Below are 17,574 nucleotides of genomic sequence, written 5' to 3' on the forward strand. Positions count from 1 at the left end.
TCTGTAATGTTCAGTACTTTGAAAATTGAACCGAATTTTTCTCCAAAGCATACAATTATGGATCGCTGGATGCAAATCAGAAAGTACGCTTAATTTTGAGTCTGTCTTGACATCAATCTACATATCCAGAGCTGATGATGGGATTCTATCAAATTCAGCAATGAAAAATAGGCAGGAGCTGATTTACAGTTTTAGTGCACAGCTACTTTGGAAGAGCTTAATGTACTGTTGTGTTCTCCTCTCTTACAGAGAGCTCACAGCTGAGATCAAGCCAGGATGCGGTGTATGGGCCCTGTGATGCTGTGCCAGAGGATGAACCATGTGTGCAGTGCAGACCAGTGACGGGGGTGCCAGAGCCAGGAGCTGACCCCCCGACGCACAGGAAGCTCTTCCTCAGGAATACTGATGATGGCTGGCCAGGAGTCCTTGCGACAGAGGAAGCTCTCTCAAGCCACCAGCTGCGACAGACTAGCCAGAATCTCTTTCATGGCCTGGACGGGCCCCCAGATTTGAAACCACAGCATTATGAGGCTGCACACGGAAAGGCCTTTCTTGCTATCCTCTCTCTCCCCTCCTCTTACCCAGGATGAAATGAAATAGAAAACACATTATGTGCTGTGCGTGATCTCAAGCTGAGGGGAGTGAGCCAAGCCCAGAATGGCAGCAGCATGCCCTGACCCCATCTCTAGAGCAATCAGACTTCTGTAGCATACATGGCTACTATGTAAAGGAAAAATAAATCAAGCATCTAAATGTGCCTCAGCATCCAAGGCAAATTAATGATACACCCCATTACGTGTGAGTGGGAAGGTTGTATTTCCTTGATTTAAGAACAAAGATAAATGAATGATTCACTTCTAAGTCTTTAGAGTACTTTTATGGTACTAAATCAACTTAAGTTGTAGACCTGTGGACACAGAGCATAGTGTCTGTCTATGTCTGTGTCCTTGGAGGGGCAAAAGTACCGTATGGGGCATCCAGCAGATGCATTTATACCATGGCTCTTTCATAAATCCACTATGGAACTGCTAACTCAAACCACATGGAGTTTTTATCTAAATAACAAATGCACCAAAGCAGCAGTATCAGGTTTCCCATGTCAATGGGTAAAGAGCGCTATTTAGCTCTTCTCATTGCTCCTGTCCCAGGAAAATCACCCAAAAAGCATGTTCATGAATTTCCCTAAAAACTGGCACACTGACATCCAGACAAACATTGTCAAACTTTGTTAGCACTCAACGGTGGGTCTGCAGTTCCCCCTCACCCTCCACATGGCTGCCATGCGTACACTTCTAGGCCAGAAAAATTCCCACTAGAAAAAGATTCCCCCCCCCCCCCGAAGACACCTGCCTGGGTCCAGTATGTTTAAACTTAACCAGACAGTTCTTCTGACATGCTGTTTACTTTTAATCACTGCTATAATCTAATAAAACAACTTTAGGTGTGGCTGGAAACAATACAGCTGCTCAGGAGATCAAAGACCAGATGATATGTAACCCAAATTAAGGTTGATTGACGACACTGATTTGTAATAGTAAGCTAAAGACCTCAAACAACAGCATAAAGATGCTCATTATAACTTAAAAAAACCTAGATTGAATTGGATGGCAGCAACACATCTCAGAAAACCTGGTAAACGGAGCAATGTTTACCGCTGTGTAGCATCCTCTCTTTTTTTTTCTTACGGGGGGGCACCCATTACTGACCTTTTCCCATGTCCCATTCTTGTACAATACAGCAGCTCAACAGCCCTGGGTCTTCTTTGTGACACTAATGCACCAAATATTTTCAGTTCGTGAAAGCTCTGGAGAGCCCTGGAGAAGCTATGCTATTGTAATAGGTGCATCACGCAGTGGCTACAGCTGTATATTCTATAAGAAACATGTCCTGTTTAAAAACTATTATGTATTCCTATTCTGTGCATGGTTCTATCTAAACATATATGAACAACATTCAAAACCATGTAGTGGATTGTGTGCCTCTGGAGCTAGTAGCATGTTAAGGGAAGATTTTCAGCTGGGAAATCAGAAGCCATGCCACAGGATATTACTCAGTCTTTCTCCCCGCCTGCTTCCTAATTCACCAATCCCTTTGTGCCAAGGAAGCTTCTCTGCTTCATATTAGTCCAAGGTTCATGTAAGCCTCTTCTGACACAGCTCTGCCCCTGCTAACCTCCCAGCAGCAGCAGGTTGAAGGAAGGGCTTAGGAGACAAGCTTGATGATATAAGATGGCTTCTGTTTTGTGAGAAGGATAACCCTTCTGAAATGACACGAACACTGCAGAACTCTTTGATTTACAGGATAAATATGTGCTGGTGATGTGCCTCACTTCGCAGGAACAGGACAGAGGCAGAAGGCCAATTAACTTTAAGTCACGGATAACTATAAGAAATATGCACTTCACTGTATTTCTGCATTCTCAACGCACAAAGAGCCCAAGCAGCACTGAACATCTGCACTGGGGTTTTTTAGCAGCGACCACACCAGACGGATTCCATCAAGCTGGTCAATGATTCTGAAGAAAGAGAAAGACATGAAAGTGTTGTGATGTGAGAGGGAATGAAAGAAAAGAATGAACAAGCAAATATAGAAAATCTTAAAAAGTGTTACATTGTGATTTCATTTAGATCTTTCACTAAAGCTAATTCTCTGCTTGAAAGATATATGATAATATCTTTTTAATCATGTTTATTTCTCAGAGCCCCTGCTGTATCAGCCCAGCCAGCACCAGGCTCAATCCAAATACAACCAAACAGGATCAAAGCGTCAATCGATTTCAGCAGTGGCTTTTCATCGCAACTTGCCTTCAGTTTATCTAGGTTTCTTTCCAGGGTCTGAAACCCTTCTACTGTGTGCTCACTCAAATCATTCTCCATGGAAAAAGATCAGTGATGCTAGGGCCAGAGGTTAACTCACATACATCTATGTGTAGTGTTTCATACATGGATTTATAAATAGAACCCGAGACAAATTTACACTTTACATTGGTGGCTTGTTTTTAAACCAGAACCAAAAAGAGGAGCACTTTCCAAATCAAACAGAGCCAGAGACAGGTCGTTCTATATTTCATTCAGTCTGAGTGAAGTTTACTTAAGCGTGAGCTGTATTTCATGTAGTATACATGCCTGTTTTCAAAACTGCAGTCAAGGTCTGAGAACTCAAAGAATTACGCCACAGTGCACCCGTTGTCTGGTATAAATAACATGTAACGTGTTCCCCATGTGTGCTTCCACCAACAAGGCCGACATTGAATGTTGTCATAATTACTTAAACACTCCCTAATCACAGTATCTCCGTGACTGGCAACGAGTGAACACTCATCAGGGACGTCCCTTGCGCCATCTGTCTTCCGTTTGCACATAAATCAGTCTAGAGGGATCATAACATCAGATTCGAGTCTGCTGGGCCTCTTAAATCCGGCCCCAAAACAAAAGTGAAGCGTCATATCGACCGCCAAAACTGCTCCGTCTTCCCATGAAGCAGGTATGAAATAGATTAGCAATGAAGTTGCAGCCGACAGTGATGGATTAGAGGAGAAGACCACAAACCTTGGAGGCATTAAAACAACGTGTGTTCGCTCTTGTAGCTACACAAGATTCAGGAAGTGTTATGTCATTAACCACACATTGCCTACTGGTTGAGAATGAAAACAAACATGTGAGTATTTCATGGAAAACTTGAAAGTAATCAATGTTTGTTCTGGGTCTTCTGTAGTTATGGATGACCTAAACGACAATGATGATGAGAAAATGATTGTGATGATCAACCAAAGGGGGGTTTAGAGAAAAAGTTTCTTTAGTTATAATGAATTCATGTTAACTGACAGGATTGTTGTAGCTAACTGTGTGGTATCATTCATATATCATCGTAAGTGTTAGCTAGCCAAACACTGTTTATCATTGGTAATCTGAAAAACAGTGCTAGCTGTGTTGGGTTGAAGCAAGAAATGGCCAAATGTGAGTTATGTTAATTGCTCAGCAAACTGCCGTACACATTCACACATGTCTCAAAATAAACTATAGCTGCAGAACATAAAAAGGTGGCTGCTGAAATAAAGAAATGTCTGTTTACAGCTAAGTGTGAAGGCAGAAAGGTTCCACACTTTGGCCTAAATATGATCATCGTGAGAAAACATGGAGAGCGTGATGAACAAATGTAACACATTTTTCCCCATTGTGTGAGACTTACCACAGTAACTGGCTATATTTTATCATGCTGACAATTTTTTTATTGAGCTCCTTGGTTTTTGACTCCAAACAAATGTAATAGGTTCACACAACAGCATTAACAGCCAACTAACAATGGGAATTCTGACATTAGGCTGCATTTGTGTCCACTGCTAATTAAGACGGGTATTGTAGTCCTTAACAGCCTCGTAAAAGCAATGAGGCACAGATGGAAGCTCCGCAAAGCTCGGCGGTATTGAGGGTGAGGTTAAATGAGCAGAGAATAAAGAGTGCTCTGGCCTCTGCTTCACTGTGTTTTCTCACTCATGTAGTCTTGGACAGGGCAGGGTTTAGGTATGTTAGTCTGACCAGCTCAGCTCCTAACAGTGACCGCAGGCCTATAGTAAAACACTAGGAATTAAACCGCAACCATATTTAACACAGCAGGTACAATAAACAAAGCTTTTAAAATCTGTCATTAAGCCGGGGATAAAAGGGTAACCTACCTGCATAATTACAAATTTTAAAAACAGGAGATTTCTTGAAGCATCAATGCATGACCAGTTAATGATACCGTGTTTAGATCCTAGACTTGATGTCATTCTTTTGTAAAACCGTATGACATCAATGCAAGGTTGGGAATATGTATGTTTGGACCTAATTTAGTAATAACAGTGAGTCAGACATATCACATTTTAAGAGACACCTCATATGAGGCTGTTTGTCTTGTCTGTAAATTATACTGCAAACTTTAAAGATCATGTTAGCTAATTGGATGTACAGAGAGAGACATAGCCTTACAACATATTATCCTAACCAATCACAGTGGCTGGTGAGATTGCCTAAAGTGGATGCATAAATCAGTATGTCATGTTTAAAACATGGCATCACCCTTAAGATAAAAAGGAAGACCAGTTCATGTGATGTTATCGAAGTCACGTATTGGGGACCTTGTTTTCTCTGCCAAGAGCCATGTCTTTTTCTCTTTTTCTCCTTTGTGGTTGACAAGCAGCAGCTGTGGTGAAACAGGTCTGAGTTGGAGCAGCAATGAGCAGATGGTCAGCTGCAGTGACAAAGAGAAACTGTGGTTCTGCAGTGACAGAGCAGCGCTTGACTGTAGGAGGACGTAAATCAGAGTTGCAGTATTGGGTAATGCCAGCAGCCAAGATTTGATGAAATGTAATCATGCAAAAAAGCAAACTTAAATATCTTTTAATAAGGGTTGCAGGCTTCCTTCGGACCCAATGAGTATTTCTAAAGCTGGGTACTCCTTCCTCAGACATCTCAAGAGTAAAATTTTAATCTGTGCTGGTGCATGATCCAATTGTGCTTAAGCTTCGGGAATGAAATCATGGCCAGACATTCTCCTTAACGATTTTCTGATAGGGAGCAGAATTCATGGTTTCACTGAGTATAGCAAGTCGCCCAGGTGCTGAAGGAGCAAAGCAGGCCCTGACATTACACTATCATCTTCTCTGTTCTGTTGGTTGTTATGAGTTTCTTTGGATGGTGGCATGATGTGTTGTTGTTGGGGTTTTTTTTAGATTTTTTAGACTACTTCACTTTATTTGACAGGCTTGATTCTTCAATCACCTTCTAATACGTTTAATAGTTGCTGAGAAATTTCTAGACCACAGTGTGAAGTGGTTTAACCAACGGGGTGGCTGTAGCTCAGGTGGCAGCGCAGCTCAGCCACTAATCAGAAGATCGGTAGTTCGATCCCACGCTGCCTCCTGGCTGCATGCCAAATATCCTTGGGCAAGATACTAACCCCATGTTTGCCTACTGGTGGTGGTCAGAGGGCCTGGTGGCGCCAGTGCCCGGCAGCCTCGCCTCTGTCAGTGCGCCCCAGGGCAGCTGTGGCTACAACGTAGCTTGCCATTGCCAGTGCGTGAATGTGTGTGTGTGTGTGTGAATGGGTGAATGACTGAATATAGTGTAAAGTGCTTTGGGGTCCTTAAGGACTGAGTAAAGTGTTACCCCACACAAGGCATGCATGGCTAGGCTTAATTGCATCTGCAAACCACATTGCAACCCACCTCATCTTTGCTCCTTTGTAACTGCTGTTTTTGACTAAATCAACATAAAGAGCTCTCAGCCACACTACGTCCTATATCTTACTGTAACTCAGCAGTACAGACAGCTTTCCCATGGTTCCTCACAGTTGTCCCTTGTACATTATTTGCATAACCAAAGCTTTGCTGCGGCTTGGAAACACTTCCTCCCTCTTTTGCTGTGATTTTTCCTGTTTGCCACTGCTATAGAGTGGTAAACTATAGTAAACATTTAAAAGGGATATAATGCGGTTGCAAAAACCTCAACAAACCTCTGATGTACAGTTAAGTTCTACGACTGTTTTTATTCACAGTTACGGTTGCTGGCATCGTGGCCTGTAAGCTATTGTAGATGGCCAAGGTCATTTGGTTTTGGTCAGGGTCCACTGACAGACAGCCTATTCCTGCAAGTGAAAACACAGCTAATGAACAGAAGAGCTGCCAAAGATAACTTCAGTGAAATTCACCATAACAAAAAACAATGGTTTTCCTGTGCCATTGCTGAAGTGTCTTCTGCACTTGACTACAGTAGAATTGTCTTGTAATCACAGACATAGCTTTTGATAAATGAACAGTAGGCTGTGTCTGTTTCTGTTAACCCAATCCCAGCTGAAGTAATCACGTGATGGCAAGAGCAACATTACACAAAACTGCCCGAAGCGGCTTTTACTGCAAGGACTGGAAGTTTATCTGAAGACGCAGGAATCACAGTGGAGCTTCTGTGGAGCAGATTTTCTTTTTTTATGATTGATTGTTTGCCTTTTCCTGTTTTCATTCATCTGTTCTAGTCATAACCAAGTGACCAAGTCTAACCAAGTGGAGAAAGATGAAATTGTGCTTTATAGATGTTTTATAGAGTTTTTAGGCAGGCTGAAGTGAAAGTAAGATATTACAGGAATGATGAACTTAGAAAGAGAAAGTTATCTGCTGAGATTGAAATTAACAGATAAATCAATCTATTTTTAAAAAAAAATGTTGTAGAGCATTGAATGACTTAGGTGAGCATAGAGTGTCTGTGAGGTAAGGAGAAGAATCATTTAGCCAGGCAATTATGGTCTGCTCATCACAGGGCTGGAACAGAGGTAAGATGGAGGGGTAGTCAGTAATTGGAAGCGAACCCCACAATCTTGACCCCGAGCATTACTGCTCTGGCAAACACAGTCCGCAACTTGGCAGTTGTGACTTTCCATTGCAAAGTTATTCCCTCACCCTTTTGTTGAGGCTTTTTACAGGATTTTTGTGTGTCCATAACACCTCAGCATACAGACTCAAGGAGCCACATCTGGATGCATCCATAAATCTGCACAAAATAATGTTGCAGTGTTTCCAAGCAGGCTTTCTACTAAGGTTTTCCTCATACATATAGCTTTGACCCAGGCATCGTGGTACTCCTATGAATAACATGAGGTTATGGCAATGTGGCTTTTTTCCAAACGCACTTACATTATGAATTTAATTATATTTCAGGACATCAATCATCTTTCATTTTGATCCATCATTAATCAAGAAAATGGCTAATAAGTGCTGCTCCTTGTCTTGATTGCAAGTCCTCCCTGCCTCATTCTCTACTGTCCAGAGCATGCAAAGCATCAGTCACAGTGTTGTATCCAGGTGTGTGGCAGACGGCGTGAGAACCCCATCTCAAGACTCTGGAGACAGACGTGCACTGGAGTGTAGCTTTATTGCTGAGTTACATATGCTTAGAATCCTACACAAACTGGGGCATTACTACGAACAGAACACAGAGAGTGACAGGAAGACCAACAACAATGTGACAAAGAACTAAGTAAACTGAGGGCTTAAATAAACACAATGGGCAATCAGGGAGACACAAGGTAACACAGGTGAACCAAATCAGACTAACGAGAAAGGGAAATAGAACTGAACATAATGCACACAGTACAAGAGACTGTCACAATAAAACAGGAAGCTTATGGCTCAGGCACAGGAAGATGGGGAAAGAAACACTGAGACGAGACTGACTAAATATCGAGAGCAAGGGACGCAGAGAGCAGAGAGAGAGACAGAGGGTGACATAACACAGACGAGACCAAGACAACCAGGAGGCAAAAGGGAGCTGACTTAATGAAAAAGTAGCTAAGAGTGCTGTTGTTTGCAGTGGGCCACAGGCTCTGTTTCCTCTGACTATGAACTTAATGAAAGAAAAGAGAAGAAAACAGACTCTGCCTCTCATTATTGCTGTAACAAAACATATTCCAAAATGATTTTCATTTCAGTACGCCACTCAGCCTCTGATTGATTCTGAAATGAGCAAATGCCCCTAAAACCCTGTTACCATTAACAGCCTTTCCTTTTTGACAGTAATGGCTCTGTCGCTTCATTCCAAGCTTTTGCCTGACCTAGACATTTTAAGTGATTCAAATAAGCCTGAGAGAGTACGAAAAAACAGATCCACTTACAGATTCAAGTGGGCATTAAAAACATTTGCTGTGCATCACGCTGGTTTCCTCCCGAAGAGGTGGCCAATTTCACCTTCATTCATATCCAACTGTGCATGTCATCCAAAAAACAAAATATAACACAACACACACGGGAACCAAACCACAAAATGAGAGAACTCTATTCATATTACGGCCTGTTGATACTCTTACTAAGATACCTTTGTGACATGTTAAATTTAGAGTGAGGGCAACCAAAGTGTTTTTTAGTGTTTGTAAATGAAGTGTCACTAAATGTGCTTTACATAAGATTAATGTCATCATTATAATTACTTCTATTATTGTTATTATCAGTAGCGGGATAACTGTTTTACATAGTAACAGTGTGACAAGTCATTAAGTATGGCAGAGAGCCTGTACTGGCAGCAAGTGTATTAAGCTGCCACATTACTCATGGCAGTTAGGATGTTTTATCACCATGCCAAGCTGCAGTTAGCCTGGTTCCCAATTTTAGTTGTTTTTTTAAAGCCTTATTTGTTTAGAAATGACTAAGACGTCCGCTGAAAGCCTTATTTTGTTCCATGAAGAGGGAACTTCTCTCTTTAGCAGTTATGCTTCTATCATTAAGTATAAAGTGTGTGTTAAGGAGATACTGATTTGTCCATCTTGTTCTAAAAGGATAATATTCTCGTAGTTTTGCTTCAAGTGAAGGTATTCATGCTAACTCAGTGTGGCAGCAGACACTCCAGTTTCAGTTGGGAGGACTTAACCTAGACTTTAAATGCAGGATATCATTGTGTCAGTTATGATATATGAAGTGCAGAAAGCCTTGTGAGTGCTACTGAACCCTTTTTCTTGTTATTTTTAGAATTCCACTGAAATCGGAACTACACATAAGAAAAAAGGGATTTTCACATAATCTTACCTCTGGAAAAAGACTTCAACTTCGTATAGTACTTTTTTTTTTATCATAGCAATTATTAAAACAGACTAGTTTATCAGCTCCTTTGCTAAACTGAAAGGACTTGATTCTGAATTGATTAATGTGGTAGCAAGGTGTTAAGTCACTGCTTGCTGTATATTATAGTCCCACACTCACAGTGACTAAGAGAATAAATAAAACTAAATTGTTCTTTTAAGAGAGTACTAGTGGAAATGTGTTGAGCTGCCAGGGCATGCTCTGAGGACATTGTTTATTTAAGAGGGAAAATTACTGATTTAAAAATCATCTGACACTAAAGTGCAAGTCCAAAACCATCGCACAAATGTCATTACTATAGGAACCAGGCTAGATGACAATTAAACAAACCCCTGCCTATCAAGACAAATGATTAAAGGCCCTGTCAGCCTGCATCTACTGACATTAGAAAATCAGAGAAAGTCAGTCTGCAGCTGATTCTTTCAGTATGCCCATTTTTGGTTCATTTCTAAAAGGCCCTAACCAACACATCACTTATGTCTATAAAATCAGCACGCACGCTTGATCCTTTGTTAGCAGCGGAAAAGACTGAAATCTAAACGCAAAGACTTACATAAAAGATCAGAGCGGATAGAATCCATACAAAAACTTTACATTTTATACAAATAATGACTTCAAGGAGAGACAATAGTAAAGGAGAGATATGACAACAGCATGCGAGTGGAAAAAGTGACACAGCTAGTCGTGAATGAGTGAAAGCCCCCATAAAAATAACATGTGGTGATGGTATAACATCCTTGATGCACGCAAGTTGGTGCTCTATATCCATCGCTGCTATTGATGTATTCACAGACTGCTGTTAATAACATCTTCCTGGCAAACATATGATCCAAAAGTAATGGGCACATGTGGATAATGCAATGGTTTACTGCTATCAACCAGCTTTTCCACTGAGGGTCATCAAGTGATTTGTCAAAGTCATACTAATTGTTGTCACTGCTTAGGTTTCCTTGATCATGCCTAAAGTCTGAATGTCAGTCCTGTAGCTCTCCTGTAGTTAGACAAAAATAAACAGATCACATAACCATGAATGATACCACCGGTCTTAAGTTTTGAACTTAATCTTGACTTTTATTATCATTATCGCAGCTCAGCTCATATATATTTGTTAATCTTATATCACTGGTTGTTTTAGTTTCACTGTCTAGACTGTTAGATGTGTAGCATTTAATAGAAGAAAAGTGTACAAGCATAATGAAATCACAATAGTTTAAACTTTTAAGGTGCCAAAAGGCACCTTATCTGATTGTAATGTGAAAACTTGAAACATCCACCACACACTGGGAGCACTTTTCAATTAACTTTACATATAAGCAGAATTAATGAAATAAAAAACAAAACGGGGATTTCTTGTGAAATAACCTGTCAGACAGGAGTTATTATTTAAAGCCGAGTATTTTAATATGTCTCAAAAATGTGTTTAGATGGGGATCAATAAAACTTCATGGAAAGACCGTATCCAACAATCATGGAATCATCGTCTCTTAATACTGCCTGCACTTACTAATTCAAGCAAAGACAGAAATGGAAGATTCCAGATCTGTGCTCTCCTTCCGGGAGTCAGAGCTATTATACACAAGCTGCTGACTCATGCTTCTGATGTACTTGATGTCAGAAGCATGTCCGTCTGACAGACAATTTCACCACTTAATACATACTTAATCTGAACATTGAGTGTGTTTGTATCTTTTTCTTTTTCTTTTCTTTCTTATAAAGTGTCTTATTGTGTGCTCTGTTCAATCATCTCAAAGAAAGTCAATGAACAAAACAGCAAACGCAATGTCAGATGAAATTCTGTCAAACTGCCACTGGAGAACAGAATTTACAGGAGATGCACCAAGTTTTGTTTTCAGAGTCGCGCTTGTTGCTGCACCTGCTGCACTACCCCCAAATCAGCTAATACCAGAGTGATGGCCTAGTCTCTACAGCAAGCCAGGACTATGAAGATTCTCAGCATGTCATCATCCAAGTTAGCTGACTGATGCTATAGTAGTGTTTGCTGATGGTAGGTTCAAACAATGCCATGCTCCATACAAGTTAATGATAGGCAGGCAAAGAAGCAAAAGTATTGCTTTTGATGTGGAACTGCTACTGACTGCAAAAGAAAAACAACCTCTTCTAGAGTAGGTCATGATTACACCTGCACTTTGGTCCAAAGTGAAATTCAGACAGATTTACTTGGGGCACATTGGTTCACATCTAAATTATTGAGCACTTGAGTCGTACAGAGATTCTGTTAAATGTTAAAGTCACACATGCAGCTTAGGTCTTTACATTATTTTTTGATGACACTGCAACTCAGGAGTATAAAGGGATTAGGAACATTAAGTTCTGGGCATAGAATCCATGTCAGTAGGATCAGCTCATTGTTGGTTCTGGACTTTCAATAAATGTATGTGCAATAAAAAAATCAAGGGAAATGGTTAGCCTTCTCATTTCCTTTGCAGTATATGTTTTAACACTTTTAATAGATGGTTAATTCAATATAGAATCACACTATTGTGCAGAGTATGACTTGACAAATTGTTATCAATCATAGGCCCCTCTCACCTCTGATGCATATTCCTGTAGGTTGCCAGTTACTGGAATAAGCATTTTCTGAAGTGGAGACTTGAGCTGGGGTCCCAGCAGAGGGATACCCCCAGCCTTACAAATGGTTCATAATGCTAAAGCCCCACAACAGGCCACCTCTATATCGTCCTCCTGGTTGGGAATCAGGCTGGCTAAATTAGGAAGGCAGTCCACCTGATTGGAGATATAGACGCCCCTAAACTTACATGTAGATAGACAGTTAAAGCCGAGTAAAATCTCTACATGGAAACTCAGTGAGACTGATATAAATTCAGGAACTAAACTGAAAAGTTTGTCTGCAAGATTTGGGTAATAATTGATGGTTCCAGATGGAAATAGCAAGTTTTTGGCCCTGATTACAGGTGTAATTAAAGTTCTATTACCACTGGGTCTGAGAGGATGAAAACACCAGAGATGCTAGGAGTGGAAAACTGTCAGGATAGATGTTGATGTTAGGTCTGAAAAGCCCAGTGTGACCATTTATGGCCATCATTCTGTGTTCTAATCCATAGTTCCTGGCCAGCAAGACAGACCAGGCAAAGCTATTACGGACTGCACAGTTCAAAGGTGGTCTTGTAGCATAGCGTGAAATTAATCTGCCTCCGTGAGCAACTTGCACATGAGAACATCCGATTTGGGGCTGAGGAAAATATACAAGGCATGGTGGCTTTAATCAAAGGTCCCTCCATCAACAAACATAAATGCAGGTTAGAGGATGTAGGAGACATTCTATCTGGTACCCAGCACCCACTTTCTAATTTAAAAAAACTGGATGACCACTATCGGGCATTTACTGTGTGAAAAGGGAACATAATTCTTTGATTCAAGGAAGCTAAAACAACAACAAAAATTTTTTTACCCTTTGAACTATGTTAATATATGGATTTCATCAGAATAAAACACATATTTTCACAAAAGTGTCCAAGTTTTCTGAAGTTAGTACAAAAAAGTACTACATCATAAATAAGCTGACCTGTGTTTTCAAGGAAAATCTGCCACTGTTGGACATTTTTCGTTATTACCAGTACAGAAAGATCAGGCTCAAATCTGCAGTGTTTTTTCCTGCTGCATTCCTCACCATGGGATTGTAGAGCTTGAGCCATGTCACACTCTGAACTTACATTTTACTCTGCTTACACTCACCAGTTTATTGATACCACCATATAACCTGACATTTCTTCTTGCTCTGCGGAACTTGGCCACGTTAGCGATGGTCTCGGCAGCTAAGGCCTTCAGTTCCTTGACTGGTGAGTCCAGGATCTTCACTATGCTCTGCACGCCTCTCATGTCAACAATAACCCGATGGATTAGAGATCCAATCTAATCACAAGAACACACATTAATATTAAATATGACTAGTTAAAAGTTAGGCAGCACGGTGGCACAGTGGTTAGCACTGTTGCCGCACAGCAAGAAGGTCCTGAGTTCAATTCCACCATCAGGCCGGGGTCTTTCTGTGTGGAGTTTGCATGTTCTCCCCGTGTTTGCATGGGTTCCCTCCGGGTACTCCGGCTTCTTCCCACCGTCCAAAGACATGCAGTTTGTGGGGATAGGTTAATTGGATAATCCAAATTGTCACTAGGTGTGAATGGTTGTCTGTCCCTGTGTGTTGGCCCTGCGACAGACTGGCGACCTGTCCAGGGTGTACCCCGCCTCTCGCCCTATGACAGCTGGGATAGGCTCCAGCGCCCCAGCGAAAAGGATAAGCGAATGGATGGATAGTTAAAAATTAAATTTGTTTTATGACAGAGAAACTTTTTAAGCAGCCAAATATTCATTTCCACTAAAAGTAGATAAAATGTTGCAGTACAACCCAGTTGAAAAGCACCAACCCACACATCTCATTAGGAATGCTATAGAATAATTGCTACCCCATTTTTTAAACAGCATGCTTTCTACCTTGCACTCATGTTTCTGAAACTAAAACACAGGCTGGCACACATGGCCAGCTCTGTTCATGCCAGCAGGCCATGCAGGTCCAACTTTGCCATGGCAACTCACTTTGCATTTGTGTTCATCTGTATCCAGCAAGTTAAGGAGGACTTTAAGGCCACCTGTGTCCTGGATAGCCATTTGGCATGACTCCTGCATCAAATTAGTCCATCATGGCACAAAGAGTGTCAACAGTCTGGTCACCATCCTGAAACAATAATTTCAAACACAAATGAATTAAAAAGTAGGAGAGGAGGAAATAACTGAACATTAAGAAAAGCCTCCCTCCATTCCCTCGGACTTCTCCTTCCTCTTACACTCATTGTGTTGTTTCTCTTTATAATGCTACTCCTGCTGTTTTGTTTATGCCATGGTCTTGTTCTGTATGTGTTTAGCGTTGTCGTGGTTAACACTGATGGAATGAAATAATTTGCTAACAAAGAGCACGGTGCTCTGGTTTCATGCAAAAAAGGACAGTATTAACACTGAAACCCTGACACTAATTTTAAGTTAGAATTCAAAAGTTGTGTGTTTTGTCAGTTGCTATATACACACAAATCAATTTAGACCAGTGATTAGCAACTTAGTAACTACAACACTACTCAGTCAACAAGTGGTTTGAGGGAGGAAAGTCTGGTCTTTGATTTAAATTCAAGCCCCTCGACAAATATGGGAGAGGAAATGGAACTGATTAGATTTTATTGCCACTTAACTTCAATGTGTTCACAAAAAACAGAAAAAAAGAAAAAAGAAGAAAGAAACAATACGGACTTAAAATAGTGCATGTGTGGTCAAATGCTGTCATGCACCGCAGTTGCAGAACCTTAATTTTATTTTATTGTTTTTTCCTTAAATTTAGAGTCCAAATACTAGTTTTTGTTGGTTTTTTCATATACTCTTTACATAAATCCACATAATGTCCTAGCTGTGGATGGATGATGACAGCATTACAGCACTTGAAATACCAGCGTTACAGTTCTTGCTTTGTGATGGTTAAATGCAGGCAGTGGTGGTGTTTTATGACTGTGTTTAGTCTGAATCACATGCAGTTATGTAACAAACTTGGTTCACATACAATGTTTTCCATCATGACATTGAGTGTTCACAGCAAAAAATGCAAAAGTTTTATTCAGCTTTGACATTCATTTCAATTCAGCTTTATTTATATATCATCAAATCACATCAACAGTTGCCTCAAGGCGCTTTATATTGTAAGGTAAAGACCCTACAACAATGCAGAGAAAACCCCAGCAGCCAGATGAGCCCGAGTGGGAATAAACAATCCCTTTTAACCAAAAGAAACCTCTGACAGAACCAGGCTCAGGGAGGCTTAGGGTTGGGGGTCAGGCATGTCACTGAAACGTCCAGTCTAAAATATTCTGGCAAGTGAACCATCAAATATTGCTCCCTTTATTGCACTGATTAAAACATGGCACTGATAGATTCTCCTATAGTAACTTCAAGGCTGCCTCTATGATTCCAAGGCAAACTTTGCACAAACAACTGTGAGACTTCACGAGTTATTTCACGCAAAAACAGGACATGAATCTATCATGTTCTGCTAACAGCTACCCATATATGTAGAAAACAGCCAGCGAGTTTTAAGCAGCTGTTGGAGGGGCTGGCTGATCTGGTCAGGCCTATAGCATGGTCTCAAGTAGTGTTTGATCATATCTCGCTCACAAAGCAGTACTCAGCAGGATAACAGGCACATGTGTTCCCCATATCATGACGCGAGCCTAAATGTGAACCATTTGTCCATTAACAGCAGTGGATCTACTGCTTCCTTTGTCTCCTTCACTCTCACTCTTCAAAGGGTTCGGCGGGCGAGTTTCGTACCTTGTAAAAACAACAAAAAAAGCTGTGTTTAGGAGTGATAGCTGGGAGAAAAACAGATCATGTGCTTTCAGTTTTGGTAGCTTTGGTCTTGAAGTTTTGTCGACATTCTTTAAAATACCGACAACATCTGACAATCTTTTATGGTGAAAGATCTTTGACTTTCTCCAAGCGTGATACAGGCAGATGCCCAAGATGGAACAAATTCAACCACCATTCGACCTCAGAACAAGAAATTCAAAGTAGTTCCAGCAAGTTTAATATCTGTTTCATGAGGCCTGGTGAGTGTTTGCATGTTTGGAGGGGGCAAAGACAAGTGAGTCAACAATGTGTAACAACAGCCGTCACGCAAATTCTGCTACATGATTCACCAGTAGGCTGCAAAGGTCTTTAATATCAAAGACTAGAAGCCATAGGCGATTTAAGACCCTTTTTTTTTTTTTTTATCAGAGCACCCCTAAAGATAACTATTAAGAGTATTAACAATAGTTTATTTTAGTATTATTTTCTGTAATTATCTTCAAATGTTAGACTTTCCTAATTTTCCTATTAACGACAGTACAGGATAGATTGATATCATGTTAAAGTCTCTCACACAAAAGGTGTTGGTGTTTTAGCAGCATCTTTTATCATTACCCTAATAACTTTCATTGTTGCTGCAGAAAGAAGATGCTGAGGTAATTTCATGACACACATCAGTGGTGCTTATTTAAAATTATAAAGCTGTAGCTTCCATTTTACCCACATTCATTGATGATGAGGATTTCACAAATGTAAGAAGTGTGTTGTCCTGTGGTCAACTTTCTCTTATAAAAATTATTATAACATTATATTTTTACTTATACTTCTTCTAAATATAGCATATTGATATGGATGCTATCATTTTATAGGATTCCTACCACTCTGAACATGGCTCAAAGAGGCTGGCTGCCACTACATTGATGTGTCCGACTACAAATCTGTTTACATGATGCTCTGTGCTGAGTCTGCATAATAATGGGAGAGGTTGTATGAATTCCAAAACAGTTTGTGTTGTGGAAGGGTGATTTTTCAGTGTCTATACTGAATAATGTTACTTTAAGTGCTTAATGATTTGGTGGACTGCCTCTATGTGATTACCAGACTGAAATAACATTGTGCATGTTTCTCAGCTGCTTTGCTACAAATAGTTATTTAACTTCTTTAAGGACTGAGCCTTTGAGTAAACACAAAATTGCAGTTTTTAAATGATGATTTCATTTATAAAGAGAAAAAAGCTATCCAAACCTACCTGGCATTATGTAAGTAATCAACATCTAATACTAACAAGAGGTTGTGCCACCCTTGGCAGTAAGAACTGCAATCAAACATTTGTGATAAATGGCAAACCGGCAAGTCTTTCACATCGCTGTGGAGGAATTTTGGTCCACTCTTCTTTGCAGACTAGATTTAATTCAGTCATGTAGAGTTTTCAGGCATGAACGACCTGTTTACGGCTATGCCAAAGCATTTCAATTGGATTCAAGTCTGGATTGGACCACTCCAAAACCTTCAATTTGTGTTTTGAGCCATTCAGAGATGGACTTGCGGGTGTATTGTTGGGTCATTGTTCGGCTGCATAACCCAAATTCTCTTGAGCTTTGAGACACAAACCGATG

At 40.5% G+C, this 17,574-nt stretch overlaps 1 pseudogene across 1 annotated transcript in view; it reads right to left on the reverse strand.

Moving 5' to 3' along the window:
• Positions 1 to 2,400: 2,400 nt before the first annotated feature.
• Positions 2,401 to 17,574, reverse strand: part of LOC308385891 (outer dynein arm-docking complex subunit 2-like) — a 35,465-nt pseudogene continuing 20,291 nt past the window's right edge. The window contains exons 8-12 of the transcript in view: positions 14,171 to 14,309; positions 13,313 to 13,489; positions 12,149 to 12,244; positions 3,549 to 3,586; positions 2,401 to 2,515 (exon numbers count right to left, since the gene is read on the reverse strand). The product of the transcript in view is annotated as an outer dynein arm-docking complex subunit 2-like (transcript). The remainder of the gene's footprint in view (positions 2,516 to 3,548; positions 3,587 to 12,148; positions 12,245 to 13,312; positions 13,490 to 14,170; positions 14,310 to 17,574) is intronic.

The sequence above is a fragment of the Rhamphochromis sp. 'chilingali' genome, assembly GCF_963969265.1.
Source record: "Rhamphochromis sp. 'chilingali' genome assembly, chromosome: 18".
In the NCBI taxonomy this organism is placed as follows: Eukaryota; Metazoa; Chordata; class Actinopteri; order Cichliformes; family Cichlidae; genus Rhamphochromis; species Rhamphochromis sp. 'chilingali'.